Source organism: Sus scrofa, chromosome 4 (genome assembly GCF_054392235.1).
Source record: "Sus scrofa isolate SSC_HxYL_T2T_F1_AM1 chromosome 4, Sscrofa_HxYL_maternal_Yorkshire_Landrace_v2.0, whole genome shotgun sequence".
In the NCBI taxonomy this organism is placed as follows: domain Eukaryota; kingdom Metazoa; phylum Chordata; class Mammalia; order Artiodactyla; family Suidae; genus Sus; species Sus scrofa.
The window spans coordinates 97,030,838-97,047,377 of NC_139386.1; the positions used below are offsets into that span (position 1 = coordinate 97,030,838).

General features: G+C 38.3%; 1 protein-coding gene across 4 annotated transcripts in view; it reads left to right on the plus strand.

The window, feature by feature from the left end:
- LOC100152824 (Fc receptor-like protein 1) overlaps window positions 1–16,130 on the plus strand; it is a 35,169-nt gene extending 19,039 nt beyond the window's left edge. For 2 of the 4 annotated variants that reach the window (XM_005663238.4, XM_021089614.2), the window contains one exon: window positions 9,301–10,002. The gene's annotated coding sequence lies outside the window, so the exon portion shown is untranslated. Of the gene's footprint in view, window positions 1–9,300; window positions 10,003–11,381; window positions 13,240–16,011 lie in introns of those variants that run through there. The other 2 variants (XR_014844019.1, XM_021089613.2) reach the window with 2 other exon arrangements.
- The last annotated feature ends 410 nt before the right edge of the window (window positions 16,131–16,540 follow it).

A 16,540-nucleotide genomic window follows, 5' to 3' on the forward strand; every position in this document is an offset into this window, starting at 1 on the left:
CCCCCTGCTCCTTCTCTTCTGGTGACCACTAATCTGTTTTTTGTATCTATGTGTTTGTTTTTGTCTTGTTTTTGTGAGTAGTATAAGACAGGAGTCCAGTTTCATCATTTTGAATAGGAATATCCAGTTTTCCCAACATCATTGGTTGAAGATATTATCCCTTCTTTGTTGAATATTCTTGGCTCTCTTGTCAGTTATTAGTTGGCCACACATCCATGGATTTATTTATAGGTTCTCAGTTTTGTGTCATTGGTCCATGTCTGTGTTTATGCCAATACCATATTTTTTTATCACAATAGCTTTGCAATATAGTTTGAAATCAGGATATGTGGTGTCTCCAGCTTTGTTTTTCTTTCTCAATATTGCTTTGGTTATTTGGGGACTTTTGTAGCACCATACAAATTTTAGGATTTTTTGGTTATATTTCTATGAAAAATGTCATTGGGATATTATAGGGAATTTATAGATGGCTTTGGATCGTATGGATACTATTAATTCTTTCAATCCATGAACAAAGTATATCTTCCATTTATTTGTCTTCTTCCATGTCTTACATCAAGGTCTTGTAGTTTTAAATATACAGATCTTTCACCCCCTCGGTTAAATTTATTCCTAACTATTTTATAGATTTATGCTATAGTACATAAGAGTGTTTTCTTTATTTCTTTGCAGATAATTTGGTGTTAATATATAGAAATGCAGCTGATTTTTCTGTGGTTATTTTTTTATCTTGAGATTTAACTGTATTTTATTATTTCTAACAGTTTTTTGGTGGAGTCTTTAGGGTTTTCCTATATATAAATCATGTCATCTGCAAATGAATAAAATTTTACTTCTTCCATTCTGACTTGGAGGCCTTTTCTTTTTCTTGCCTAATTGCTCTAGCTAGGACTTCTAGTATTATATTGAATAGGAGTGGTGAGAGTGGGCATTGTTGCTTTTTCATGATCTTAGAAGAAAAAGTTTCAGCTTTGTACCTTTGAGTATGATGTTAGCTGTGGATTTGATACATACGACCTTTTTAGATGGAGGTACGTTCCTTCTATATTCAATGTTGAGTTTTTATCATGAAGTGATGCTGAATTTTGTCAAATGCCTTTTCTGTATCTATCGAGATGATTTTATAGTTTCTATTTTATTCTATTAAATTTGGTTTGCATATGTTGAATCCTCCTTGAATCCTAGGAATGAATTTTACTTGATTGTGGTGTTCGGTCCTTTTTATGTGATGTTGAATTCAATTTGCTAGTATTCTGGGAATTTTTTTGTTTGTTTGTTTTTTGCATCTATATTTAGCAGGGATATTGGCCTGTAGGTTTTTTTTTTCTTTTTTCTTTTTGTGGTGTCCTTGTTTTGCTTTGGTATCAGGGTAATTCTGGCCTCATCAAATGTTTTGGTACATGTTCACTTCTCTTTTCTTTCATTGTTTTGAATAGGTCAAGAAGAATTGACTTTAATTCTTCTTTAAATGTTTGCTAGAATTACCTGTGAAACTATATGGTTATAGGCCTTTGGGGGGTGGCATGCAGAAGTTCCCAAGCCAGGGATCAAACACAGCTGTAAACAAAGCCACGGCAATGACAATGCTGGATCCTTAACCTGCCGAGCCATGAGGGAACTTCAGAAAGTTTTTGATTACTGGTTCAATGGCCTTGTTTATTTCTATCCGTTCAGGTTTTCTGTTCCTTCATGATTTAGCATTGGTAGGTTGTATATTTCTAGGAATTTATTCACTGTCTCTATGTTGTCCAATTTGTGGGAATACAATTTTTATAGTAATTTCCTATAATCCCTTGTAATTATGACGTATTAGTTGTAATGTTTCCTTTTTACATTTACAATTTTATTTGAGTCCTCTTCTTTTTTTCTTGATTAATCTAACTAAAGTTTTTTTTTGTCAATTTTGTTTATCTTTTCAAAGAACCAGCTCTAGTTTTCTTATTCTATTTTGTTATTCTCCTGTTCTCTATTTCATTTATTTTTGCTTATTCTTTTTTTTTTTTTTGGTCTTTTTTGTTGTTGTTGTTATTGTTGTTGTTGTTGTTGCTATTTCTTGGGCCGCTCCCGCAGCATATGAAGGTTCCCAGGCTAGGGGTTGAATCGGAGCTGTAGCCACCGGCCTACGCCAGAGCAACAGCAACACGGGATCCGAGCCGCGTCTGCAACCTACACCACAGCTCACGGCAACACCGGATCGTTAACCCACTGAGCAAGGGCAGGGACCGAACCCGCAACCTCATGGTTCCTAGTCAGATTCGTTAACCATTGCGCCACGACGGGAACTCCCTATTTTTGCTTATTCTTTATTATTTCTTTCCTTCTGCTAACTTTAAGCTTAAGTTGTTCTTGTTTTTCTAGTTCCTAGAAGTATAATTTTAGGTGTTAATCTGAGGTCTTTTTATTTTATTTTATTTATTTTAATGTAGGCATTTACAGCCATAAGCTCTCCTCATTAAACTGTTTTTGCTCCATTCCCAAGTATTGGTATGTTCTGTTTTTAATTTTTTTGTCTCAAGATATTTTTTGATTTCCCTTTTGCTTTCTTCTTTGAACCACTGGTTGTTCAGAAGTGTGTTATTTAGTTTCCATGTATTTGTGGCTTTTCCAGCTTTCCTTCTGTTATCAATTTCTAATTTCATACCATTGCGGTAGGAAAAGATATTTGATACAATTTATTTCTCCTTAAATTTGTTGAGATTTGTATTGTGGCTAACATATTATTTAGCCTAGAAAATGTTCTATGTGTACTTGAAAATGCTGCTGTTGGATGGAAAATTAGATTTATAGTCTGTTAGGTCTATTAGGTCTGTAGTGTTGTTCCAACCTGCTCTTTCCCTATCGACTCTCTGAATGATCTACCCATTGTAGATAAGTGGTAGTTAAGTACCCAACTATTATTGTGTTGGTGCTTATTTCTCCTTTAGTTCTGTTAGTGTTTGCTTTATATATTTTGGTACTCCAATGTTGGGTACATAAATATTTACAATTGTTATATCTTGATGAATTTACCCCTTTTACATTACATAATGACCTTTGTCTTATTTTATAGCTTCTGACTGAAAGTCTATTTTGTTTGCTATATCTATATAGATATACACATATGTGTGTGATATCTATCTATCTATCTATCTATGTATCTATCTATAATCTTCTCTCTTTTGGTTTCATTTACTGAGGATATTTTTTTCATTCCTTCACTTTGATCCTGTGTGTGTCCTTATAGCTGACATGTCTCTCTTGTGAGGAGCATATAGTGAGCTTTATTTTATTATCCATTCAACCTTTTGACTGAAGAAGAAATTTAAATCTAAATAATTATTGATAGGAAGGGACTTACTAATGCCATCCTATTTATTATTTTCTGCCTATTTTGTAGTTCCCTGTTCCTTTGTTCTTCTTGTTTTCCTTTCTGAATTGAGGATTATTCATGGTGATAGATTCTCTTCTGTTTTTTAAAGTAAATTTTATTGGAGAATAGTTGACTTAGAAAGTTATGTTAGTTTCAGGTGTACATCAAAGTAAACTGGTTATACATATACATATATCCATTCCTTTTCAGATTCTCTTCCCATATTAGATTCTCTAGTTTTTATCTTCTGTGTATTTACTATAGGTTTTTGCTTTGCCATTGCCATGAAGCTTACATAAAATATCTTATAGATGTAATGTTTCATTTTATGCTGATAACATCATTTGTCTATAAAACTTTTACCTCTTTACTCCTTCCACATCATGTTTATGATGTCACAATTTACCACTTTTTGTATAGCTATTAACAAATTACCGTTACAAATAAAAAAAGGTGTTCCTGTAGTCGTGGCTCAGTGATTAGTGAACCCAGCTATCATCCATGAGGACATAAGTTTGATCCCTGGCCTTGCTCAGTGGGATCAAACTGAGCAAGGATCCAGCATTGCCGTGAGCTAGGTTGTAGATGTAGCTCAGATCCCAAGTTGCTGTGGCTATGATGTAGGCCAGTGGCTACAGCTCCAATTTGACCCCTAGCATGGGAACCTCCATATACCTCAGGTGTGGCCCTAAAAAGACAAAAAGACCAACACCCTCAAAATAAAAAAACCCCACAAATTATCATTATATTTACTTTTATACTTTTGCCCTTTAAACTTTATACAAGAGTTAAGTTATTAACACACCACCACATTGTAGTATTACAGTATTCTAATTTGACTATATAGTTACCTTTACCAATGTGTTCTATATTTTCATATGTTTTTATGTTATCTATTAGCATCCTTTTATTTCAACTTAAGGAGCTCCTTTTGGCATTTCTGATAAGGCACTCTAGAGGGTGATGAACTCCTTCAGCTTTTGTTTATTGGGAGAGTCTTTATTTCACCTTTCTATCTGGAGGACAGTTTTCCAGGTAGTTTTCTTAGTTGGCAGGTTTTTTTTCTTTAAACTTTTTGAGTATATCATTACACTTTCTTCTCTCCTGTAAGGTTTCTGATGAGAAATCCACTGATAGCCTTATTGGTGTTCTTTGTATGAGAGAATTTTTTTTCTTGCTATTTAAAAAATTCTTTCTTTATCTTTGCTTTTAGATAACTTCATTATCATGTGTCTTGGAAAAGATTGTTTGGAGTTGAAATTTGGAGTGGACTATTAGCTTTATGAACTGGATATCCAAATGTCTCTCTAGATTTGGGATGTTCTCAGCCATTATTACTTTAAATAAGCTTTTTGCCCCATTTTCCCTTCATCTTCTGGGATTCCAATAGCAAATAGACTGTTTCTCTTAATGGTATCTCAGTTCACATAGCATTTCTTCACTTCTTTCATTCTTTTCTTCTTCATTCTCCTCTGATTGGTTAATTTCAAAGGTTGTGTCTTCTACTTTACAGATCCTTCTGCTTGATCTAGTCTATTATTGACAGCTTCTGTTGCATTAAAAAAATTTTTTAAAATGAAAAAAAATTTTTTTTTTGCTTTTTTAGGGCCACACCCATGGTATATGGAAATTCACATGCTAGAGGTTGAATCAGAGCTGCAGCTTCCAGCCTACGCCATAGCCACAGCCACAGCAACATGGGATTCAAGCATGTCTGTAATATACACCACAGCTTGTGGCAACGCTGGCTCCCTGAGCCACTGAGTGAGGCCAGGGATCAAACCCACATCCTCATGCATACTAGTCAGATTTATTTCTGATGCACCACAACAGGAACTCCTTCTGTTGCATTTTTAAATTTCATTCATTGTATTCTTCATCTCCAGAATTTCTGTTCCATTCTTTAATTATGGTTTCTATCTCTTTGTGAAACTTTGAGTTTTGCCTATATTATTATTATTATTTTTTTATCTTTTGTCCTTTTAGGGCCACACTCATGGCATATGGAGGTTCCCAGGCTAGGGATCTAATCGGAGCTGTAGCTGCTGGCCTACACCACAGCCATAGCAACAGCAACACCAGATTCAAGCCACATCTGTGACCTACACCACAGCTCACAGCAGTGCTGGATCCTTAACCCACTGAGCAAGACCAGGAATCAAACCCACAACCTCATGGTTCCTAGTCGGATTTGTTTCCACTGCACCATGATGGGAACTCCTGCTCATATATTATTTCTCTGAATTCATTGAATTGCCTTTCTGTGTTGTCTTGTAGTTCACTGGACTTCCTTAAAACAGTTATTTTGAATGTTTTTATTGCATAAATCACAGATCCATATTTCTTGGAGTTGGTAATTGAAAAAATTGTATTCCTTTGGTAGTGTCATATTTCCTTTTTTTTGATATTACTTGCTTTGACTTCATATTTGAGGGAGCAGTCACCTTAACCAGTCTTTACTGATTGACTTTGGGAGGAAAATAACTTCTGACAGTCCTGCTATGCATTCTTAGGCTGTATTAGTCATTTTCTATGGGTACACCTGATCCCCATTTTGCATTCTCTCTTGTAGCCTAATTCATAAGCTTGTATACCTTCCTTTGATCTTCAAAGCCAACCCAGATACTGCTAGACTCCTTTTTGCTTTCTCTAGGGTGGTCCTAAAGTTGTGTCATTTCTTTCAGCCTACAGAGTTGGTTCAGATTTCTGTATTGCTCACCAGCTATCTTCAAAGGCTGGTTCTTGCTACTAATGGGAGTATGCATAGAAAACCAGCCCTGCAGTAGGGGAATGTGGGAGTGAGACCTGTGGAGTGCTATTGGTGCCTGAGAGCCAGGTGGAGGGATCTGAAGGTGAGGCATCTCCAGTGGCTCATTGGCAGACTTCCTGATGGATTCTGTGATGCAGTTAGTAGCATTCGTGTCCCTTTGGTCCCCACTGAGAGTGCTATCCCTTTCCTAAGTGCTCCCCACTACTCAGTTACACAACAAACCTCAATATTTTCCTTCAGTGTGTCCAATATCTGATTTTTTTGCTCCAACAATGTGATGAAACTCTTCTGCTGGACTCCCGGACTTCCACAAAGACTCTCATGTTCTTGTGATTTTAGATTAAGAAGGTTTTTGTGCAGTGCAGGAATTCCATGTGACCTGGGCTTCTGACTGTGTCCCTCAAAAGCTTTTTTTGTATTGGTTTCTCCTAAACCTGGGAAGTCACCAGCCCAGGATCTGTTTTTATGATAATTCTTTATTTGGGCAATTCATGAGCAGGGCACAATCCTAGGCTTTGTCATTTCAGAAGAAACTTTCTATTTTCCCCAAGTTTGAACAAGCACAAGCTTACTTGTGATTCTGGGTGATTTTTTTTTCTCACCAAACCATCAAACTAGAAAAGTCTTCTGATGTTCTACATTTTATGCAGATGTTTTAGTTTCAAGTTTGTTCCTTTTGTAGACCTAAGACTGTGCCTCCTGATTCCACATTTTAATTGAAAAACTCATAAAAATTATTCAGTGTAGTATTTTCTCCTCCATTCCTCCCCTAGAGAGCAGTAATGTAATTTACATGTTTAACACCCTGTTTTCACTTCCTTTTTTTTCTCTGTAATGGGGGACTTTCCCTCTTTATCTGCTTGGTTATGCATTTAAAAAATTGTGTGAAATGAATCCATATCTGAATGAATGCTTTCTCTGAGTTGGGATTATACCTTTGTGTACTGGGAAAGAGCTGTTAGGAGAGTATATTAGAAGAGTGAGCAAAAACCTCTGAAGGGAAGTCAAGATTGAAAGCTAGGGTCTAATTTGGGTGTTAGTACTTGTTTATTTTTCTGTCACCAACAAATAATGTTCAACTGCCTGGAAGATACCCACAGGATGCTATTAAGGGTTGGTACGGTCAATGACCCTTTTTTCACAGTTCTTAGTAATTGTCCTTCCTGTCTGTCTGGAAAGTCAAAATCCGTGCACCTTCTGGAAAATTCACAAATGTACAATTAAAACAGAAAGTAAAAATCTTTGGCTTTGACCTGTGAGGGACTCTCTTGCACCTGCTGTCTGTCCCTAGGGAGTCCAGGCTATTTACCAGGTGGTATTTTTACACATGAAGGGAAGACTTCTCCCTGGTGCAGAGGCTGTTCAGATATCTATCAAGAGCCTCAACTGCATTTGGAGTAGATGGGGAACGGGATCCCGCTGTATAGCACAGGGAACTACATATCTAATCACTTGTGATGGGACATGATGGAGGATAATGTGAGAGAAAGAATATGTATATTACAAGGTCACTGTAATACAGTAATACTGTAATTTCTGCAGTACAGCAGAAATTGACAGAACATTGTAAATCATTTATAATAATTTTTTTAAATTTAAAAACAAGAGCCTCGGTTAAGTCTTCCTATGCCTCTGTCTCCCTTTAGACCTCTAAGACTAGGTTTGCCTTTTCTCCTCAAAACAGGAATAGCAATGCCTTCTTGAGAAAGGGTTTGTAGTAACTTCTACCAATACTGGAGAAACTTATGCCCTCATGAAGAAGAAAATTTTGAGCACTGTAAAATTCCAGTCTCCTAAAACCATCACTATCTGAAATTAAACTTGCTCTTGCCCTTCTCTAATTGCCTGGAGCAAATATGGAAATACTTCTTCTAGAAACTGGATTTCTGGAGAATCTCCATCTTTATATCTGCCAGGAAGGTAATGCAAGAACAGCTTCCATGCATTCTTACTCTGTCTGAATTCTGGGTCACACCATTGGCCTATGCAAGGTCACAGCAGACTTAGAGAAATTAATTGCATTGTAGAGATTCTGGGCAGAAAGCTATAGTTCTGTCTAAATAACATCTGGGGGGTGTCTGTATGGACATCAATATTTCTACTAGCCAGTTCTGCTCCAGAAGGTCTCCAACAAACATGATTACCTCCAAAATTATATATTTACTACTTTGGACATCAAATTCCTTGGTCAAGCTCCTTTTGAGAAAGATATATCATGTCGTTCAAGATAATTATAGTAACTATTAAAATCACTACTGTAACTAGTACCAACAGTCATGATAACCATGACTATGACTACTTACACCGCCACATACACAGCATATTTATATACATTATGACAGTTCAGTCTGTCACCATGACCTTGGAGCCCCAACCTCAGCTAGACATACCCAGAGATCTCTGAAGTTTACCAGCTTCATTCTTCTACCCTAACTGTTCTAGTCACTGACTTCCTCAAATGGGAGACATTATTTATTTTCTTCTGAATTGCATTTCCTGAAGACTCTCTTGTCTCTGTCTCAATTCTGGCATACCCAGAATTGTATGCTGTATGCTACCACCTGTGGGGTCTCCAAGTCAAGAGTCTACTTGAGTGATCAAACAGGCTTTTATCTATGTGTAACTCTGCTTACCTTCGGTACATGTGACTCCACCTTGCTGGTGGCTAAAGACACTTACACCAGGGATATTTTTCTCTCTCATTTTGGCCAAACCCACACACACACAATTGCATCCTTGCCATTACAATCTTAAACATAAAAGATAATGATCTTTTCCTCCAATGCACTACTTAGCTTTCTAATCTCTGGCTGTGGCCCCTATTTAACTTCCAGTCTTTGTCTATCCACTTGTAAATATCTGCCATCTGTCAAATACAGAGCAGCACCCCCGATGGAGCATGTCAATCATCTTTTAAAAAAATTTTTAGAGTATACAATAAAATTTTTATTGATTTACAGTGTTGCATCAGTTTCCATCGTACAGCATTGTGTGACCCAGTCATACCATCTTCTGTCATGTTACACCACAAGAGATTGGCTATTGTACAGTAGGCCCTCACTCCTTATCCATTCTAAATGTTCTAAATGTAATAGTTTGCATCTACCAACCCCAAACTCCCCATTCATCTCTCTCCCTCTCTCTCTCTCTCTTTTTTTTTTTTTTTTTGCCATGCTGGCAGCATGCGGAAGTTCCTGGCCAGGGATCCATCTCCTGAACTGCAGCAGTGACAACATCAGATCCTTAACCTGCCAGACCACGAGGGAATTCCTGCCAATCATCTTAGAGAACTTGTTGCCACCATTGTGTCCTATCCCCTTCACTATGACAACACTTTTCTCTAACAACTCATTATTTCATTTTTTCACCTGCAAAACTCACTTTCACAGAAACCATTTCCATAGAGAACATATTGGAATCAATGAAAGGATATGAGTATTTTAAAAAATCTCCTTAGATGTCTATGAAAACTTATAACTGCACAAACCCCTTCACCATCTTTTGCTTGCTCCTCTCTCTACTCTCTTCCTTCACTTCCATCCATCAGGACTCTATGCCTTCCTGGCTGGCCAGGATAAGGGGGAATTGCAGACCACTGTCCTCAGCAGACAAGAACTTGAGGAGAAGCTCGGGGATCAGCTCTGGTCCCAGGGAAAGGAAAACAGACCCTCTTCCAGCCACAAATAAACCATTTACCTCTGCAGAAGGTTAAAATAGCATCTCTTAATATACTTTGAGGTGAGAAAGCCCATAGAACCCAGGTCTTTTTAAATGAATCTTTTAAAAAATATATAAATAGCATATGCTTATTGTAGGAATACTAGAAAATACTGATAAGCAAAATAAAAATCACCTTTAATTATATTATTCAGATATAATTATACTAACATGTTGGTGTTTATTGTCCCAGACATTTTTTATAAGGGAGTGAAGGAGTGGTGTACGGCAGATAAATTGCTTTTGGCAGCCACTTTTCTCTTAACAATACATCATGAGCATCTTTTATTGCTTTTAAATTCTTCTACAGAATCACTTTAATGACAGCTTGGTTGTCTACTGTCTGATGTGTAATTTATTTTTCAATCTGCCTTTGTTGGGTGCTTTTAGCATGTTATTTTACATTATTATCATGAGGCATCCCATTGCCTACACACATCAGCAATTCCCAAAGTAACGCTAAGTTTATAGTGAATGCTAGTGGTAAGTATTCACCCAAACAGATAACATTACGTCTATAAGTATTGATTCACTATCAGTCATTCCCCAGGTTACGAACACCTATGATTTTGTGAGTTAAGTGTTTTGTTTTTTGTTTTTGTTTCTGTTTTTTTTTTTTTTTTTTTTTTTTTTTTTTTTTTTTTGTCTCTTCTAGGGCCACACCTGTGGCATATGGAGGTTTCCAGGCTAGGGGTCGAATCAGAGCTGTAGCTGCCAGCGGGACCCGAGCTGCGTCAGCTCACGGCAATGCCGGATCTTCAACCCAGGGATTGAACCTGCAACGTCAAGGTTCCTAGTCGGATTCGTTAACCACTGAGTCATGATGGGACTTCCTGTGAGTTAAAGTTTCACACTGGATAAGATCTCAAAGGGCAAGTTACATGTCTGGACAACCTGATCCTGAGCAGATGATTATATATTACAGCTATGAGGACTACATCTAATCAGAATGAGAGTGATAATGGGCTTGGACATGATGTGTTCTTTGTAGGGCATGTTCTTATTGGAACTAGCCTGTGGTACAAAAAGCAACAATGGATTAGAGAGTTAGGGAAAGGCACAATGTTTGCAAATATATAGAGCAAGCGTTTGGAATCTTAGTAAAATCCCATTCTACAAAGTTAAAAATACACTAAACATATTTCATCTAAGAGACCTAAGCCATGGTGATAATGGCCCCATTGTCTTAAAGAACATTAAGAGACAATATATCATAATAAGACATCAAATTGTTTAACAGCAAGGCTATGGAACTGGACTGCCTGAATTATTCCTGTTACTACTGCCCAGCTGTTACTACTAGAAATTGATTATACCATGTTGATGTTTATCAACTTACTTGCCTTTTCTCATGCCTTGGTTTCCTCAGTTGCATAAAGGCTTCACAAACTTATTGAGGGTTATTAACTAAATAATTGAGAGTTAATAATTTTGTACACATTCAAACCTAGCCATCTCTTTAATAGCCATAGATCAGTGTTAGTTATCATCAGGGTCGGGAGGTGGAGATTCCCTAAAAATTTTTTTTTCTCTTTTGCTTTTTAGGACCACACTCATGACATACGGAAGTTCCCAGGCTAGTGGTCGAATTGGAGCTATAGCTACCAACCTATGCCACAGCCACAGCAGCACGGGATCCTATACCACAGCTCTCGGCAATGCTGGATACTTACCCACTGATTGAGGCCAGGGATCAAACCCGCATCCTCATGGATATAGTTGGGTTCATTACCGCTGACTCACAATGGAAACTCCCAAGAGGTTAGTCTTCAATTTTCTTGGCACCTACAGGAAAGAAGATAGTGATGAGAACAAAAATGGAACATTCTCTAACACCATATACAAAAATAAACTGAAAATGGATTGAAAATCTAAATTTAAGCCTGGAAACCATAAAACTCCTAAAGGAAAACACAAGCAGAACACTCTTGGATGTAAATCACAGCAATATTTTTTGGATCTATCTCATGAAACAAAGAAAATAGAAGCAAAATTAACAAATGGAACCTAATTAAACTTAAAAGCTTTGCACACCAATGGAAACCATTAACTAAACAAAAATATAATCAATGGAATGGGAGAAAATATTTGCAAATGATATGGCTGATAAGGAGTTAATATCCAACATATATAAACAGTTCGTACAACTAAACATCAAAAAAACTAAACAATTTGATGGAGTTCCCTTCATGACTCAGCAGAAATGAATCTAACTAGCATCCATGAGGATGAAGTTTCAATCCCTGGCCTTGATTATTGGGTTAAGGATTCAGCATTGCCATAAGCTGTGGTGTAGGTCACAGACAAGACTTGGATTTGGCATTGCTGTGGCTGTGGTGTAGGCCAGCGACTATGGCTCTGATTTGACCCCTAGTCTGGGAACTTCTGTATGCCTTAGGTGTGGCCCAAAAGACAAAAACAAAAAAACCCAAAAACAAACAAAACCCAAAAAACTAAACAACCTGACTAAAAAATGGGCAGAAGACTTCAATAAACGTTTTTTCCAAAGAGGAAATGCACATGAAAATATGTTCAACATTGCACATCAGGGAAATGCAAATCAAAACCACAATGAAATATTACCCCACACATGTCAAAATGACTATCATCAAAAAGAACAAAAATAACAAGCATTGCAACCATGTGGGGAAAAGGGAATCTTTGTACACTGTGAGTGGAAATATAAATTGGTGCATCTACTACAGAAAACAGTATGGAGGTTTCTAAAAACATTAAAAATAGAACTACCATGTGATTGAGGGATTCCACTCCTGGGTATATATCTGAAAAAAACAAAAATACTAGTTTGAAAAGATATATGTCTCCCAATATTCATAGCAGCCTGATTTACAGTTGTCAAGATATGGAAACCACCTGAGTGTCCATCAGCAGATGAATACATAAAGAAGATGTGGTGCACACGCGCACGTGCACACACACACACACACACACACATACACACACACTGGAATGCTACTCAGCCATAAAAGAAAAAGAAATTTTGCAATTTGCAGCAATATTAATGAACTTGGAGGGTATTATGCTGAGTGAAATAAATCAGACTGAGAGAGACAAATACTGTATGGTATCATTTATATGGGGAATCTAAAAAATATATAAAATAACTCTAGTGAATACAACAAAAAAAAGACTCACAGATACTAGTGGTTACCATTGGGGAGAGGGAAGGCAGGAGAGACATTATAGAGGTAGGGGAGTAAGAGATACAAACTATCATGTATAAAATAAGCTGAAAGGATATATTGTATAACATGGGGAATATACCTGATATTCTATAATAATTATAAATGGAGTGTAACCTTTAAATTTTGTGAATCTATACACTTGTAACTTATATAATATTGTACAGCAGTTATACCTCAATAAAAAAAGAGCTCTTCTACTTCCCTTTTTTACTAATTTGTAATACTTACTTTGAAAAGCCCTTTTCATTTCCTGTACAGAGACTCAGCTGATGGTTGAGGGAACATCTTCTCAAATAGCTGTGATGCCAGAAAAATGTTATCAGAATCTGGGTTCTTGTTCATGGAGCCAAAGAATGAACTTTGCAAACACACAGGCAGCAAGCAAGCAAAGTCTTTATTACAGGAAAGCAAACATCTCCCAGGACAGACTGGAAAGGGGAAGAAGAGTCCCTCTCTCTATTGGTCTATAGGGGTTTTTAACCCTTAAAAATGGGGGTTACAAATATGGAGTCCAGGAGTTCCCGTCGTGGCGCAGTGGTTAACGAATCCGACTAGGAACCATGAGGTTGCGGGTTCGATCCCTGCCCTTGCTCAGTGAGTTAACGATCCGGCGTTGCTGTGAGCTGTGGTGTAGATTGCAGACGTGGCTCGGATCCCGAGTTGCTGTGGCTCTGGTGTAGGCCAGTGGCTACAGCTCCGATTGGACCCCTAGCCTGGGAACCTCCATATGCCGTGGGAGCGGCCCAAGAAATAGCAAAAAAAAAAAAAACAAAAAAAACCAAATGTGAAGTCCAGAAAGATGTGGTTTTCTCCCACTGGCCTTGCCCAGTTACTTATATCAGTCCTTGTCCAATTGGGGTCCTAGGGGTGGAAATGTCCTGTAAGTCTCATGGTTTCTCTACTCTTCTTTAACTGAGACTGAGTCACCATTCCTCTCATTCCATTTCTATTAGTTGAGGAGTGGGTTAGTGATTAATATCCATCTGGGCGTAGATTCACTCCCTATAGTAAACAAGGCTGCGGGGATGATACTCCCTGGAGCCCTTGAGCCACAAATGTTAATCAATGGCCATACCAAAGAATGCATCGAAGCCCATGCTCCCACACTGATGACCTGAGTTATTATCCCACCTCAGCTGTACCATGCCTTCATGCTGTTATGATCATTGCTGATCATCTTTGGTGAGTTAATCACTTGAATTAGGGAGTTCCTGTCATGGCACAGCTGAAAGAAATCTGACTAGTAACCATGAGGTTGCGAATTCAATCCTTGGCCTCACTCAGTGGGTTAAGGATCCAGTGTTGCTGTAAGCTGTGGTGTAGGTTGCAGACACAGCTTGGATCTTGCGTTGCTGTGGCTGTGGTGTTGGCCTGCAGCTGTAGCTCTGATTAGACCCCTAGCCTTGGAATTAGAACTGGGGTGGAAGCAAGATGAGAGCTCCAGCTCCTGAAAGGTCTCAGGATTTATTAGCGCTTGGGACCAGTGCAAATGCTCAGATGTCTTCTTCCAGATTAGATTTCAAAGACACATGGAAAACAGTGGTCCCAGGAAAATCCTATTGCAATACATCCTATTTTTAATGTTTGAGGGAGGCCACTTTACTGTTTGTTGATAAGTAATGGATGAGTAATATGTCCTCATAAATACAATTTTCAAAACTTCAACACCTAATACTCCTCCATGATAGTTATTTATAAGATTTGGGCCAAAGATGCACTGAGACCCTTTGCTAATTTTTCTGTGCTTTGATTGTGGGCTATGAGGGAGGGCTGCTGCTAGGAACAAGATTCCTTTCTCCTGGATATCCCTTTGGGAAAGGATGAATCTGAAACTCGCCCTGTGATTATAAAGTAAATGAGGCTTAGTTGCATGTTTGAGGGAGATTGAACTGTTGGTGATAATAGATAGAGTAGGGAACTAGAAAAGGAGGGGAAGATGGAATGTTTTGAGCAATTTAACAGTGTAATAGAAATTTCTAAATTGTGATGCAAGTGCTCTGTGGTAACCTTGGGTTTTGATCCCCTTTTGCTCTGCTCAGTGAACAGGCAGGTGAGCTATTCCTGGTCTTTGTGAGTGGTGTTCTGTGGTATCTCAGTGACCCAGCTATCTAAGGTCGAGTAGAGACGATGCAGAGAGACTGGAGATGTCTGCATGTCATTGCTCCCTGGGCCGATTTGGTCCAAGGTCATGTGATCTCTGGTCCCAAAACCATCTGGTTGGCTGGGTGACCAAGCCCTGTCCAGCCTTCCCAAGGCTCCAGTGTGGGCCTCCTTGTTAAAACCCAGGTGGAGGGAGGGAAGTGACATCTAAAAAAGGATGTGTAGGAGATCCTGCTGTGTCACAGTGGAAACTAATCTGACTAGTATCCATGAGGATGCGGGTTTGAACCCTGGCCTCACTCAGTGGGTTAAGGATCTGGTGTTGCCGTGAGCTGTGGTGTAGGTCACAGATGTGCCTCGGGTCTGGCATTGCTGTGGCTGAGGCGTAGGTCAGCAGCTGTAGCTCCGATGCAACCCCTAGCCTGGGAACCTCCATGTGTCAAGGATGCAGCCCTAAAAATTTTTTTAAATAAATAAAAAAAATAAATAAGGATGTGTAGACTGGACAGAAGGCTGATTTGGAGGGGCCGGTTTTCTTGGCCATGGGACCATAACTCTTTAACGTTGTCTCACCAAATGTCTTCACATTTATTATATACATCTGTAACTTATTGTCTTATTATAATAAAACAGTTATTCCCTGAGGAAAGTGGTTAAGAACTTCCCCATGGTCACAATGACCAATGTGTCTAGCATTGCTTCTCTGGCTCCAGATCAGAGTCAGAAAATTTTTTCCTGCATTCTCATGAATACTAGTCAGATTCATTTCTGCTGAGGCACGACAGGAACTCCTGGAATTTTTTAATTTGTTATATACTTTGCCAATGTTGTGTGGATAAAACTAATTGGATCTCACTCTTGATTTAAAGCTGTGCTCAAAAAAGGAAGTAAATGGTACCACCTTACACCAGCCAGAATGGCCATCATTAAAAAGTCTACAAACAATAAGTGCTGGAGAGGGTATGGAGAAAAAGGAACACTAGTACACTGTTGGTGGGATTGTAAATTGGTGCACTCACTGTGGAAAGCAGTATGGAGATTCCTCAGAAAACTAAACATAGAACTGCCATTTGATCCAGCAATCCCACTCCTGGGCATCTACCCAGAGAAAAAAAACCATGACTCGCAAAGACACATGTACTCCAATGTTCATTGCAGCGCTATTTACAATAGCCAAGACATGGAAACAACCTAAATGTCCATCAACAGAGGAGTGGATCAAGAAGATGTGGTACATATGCACAATGGAATATTACTCAGTCATTAAAAAGAACGAAATACCCGCATTTTTTTGCAACATGAATGGACCTAGAAACTCTCATGCTAAGTGAAGTCCAATGCTTTCACTGACATGTGGAATCTGAAAAAAGGACAGACTGAACTTCTTTGCAGAACAGA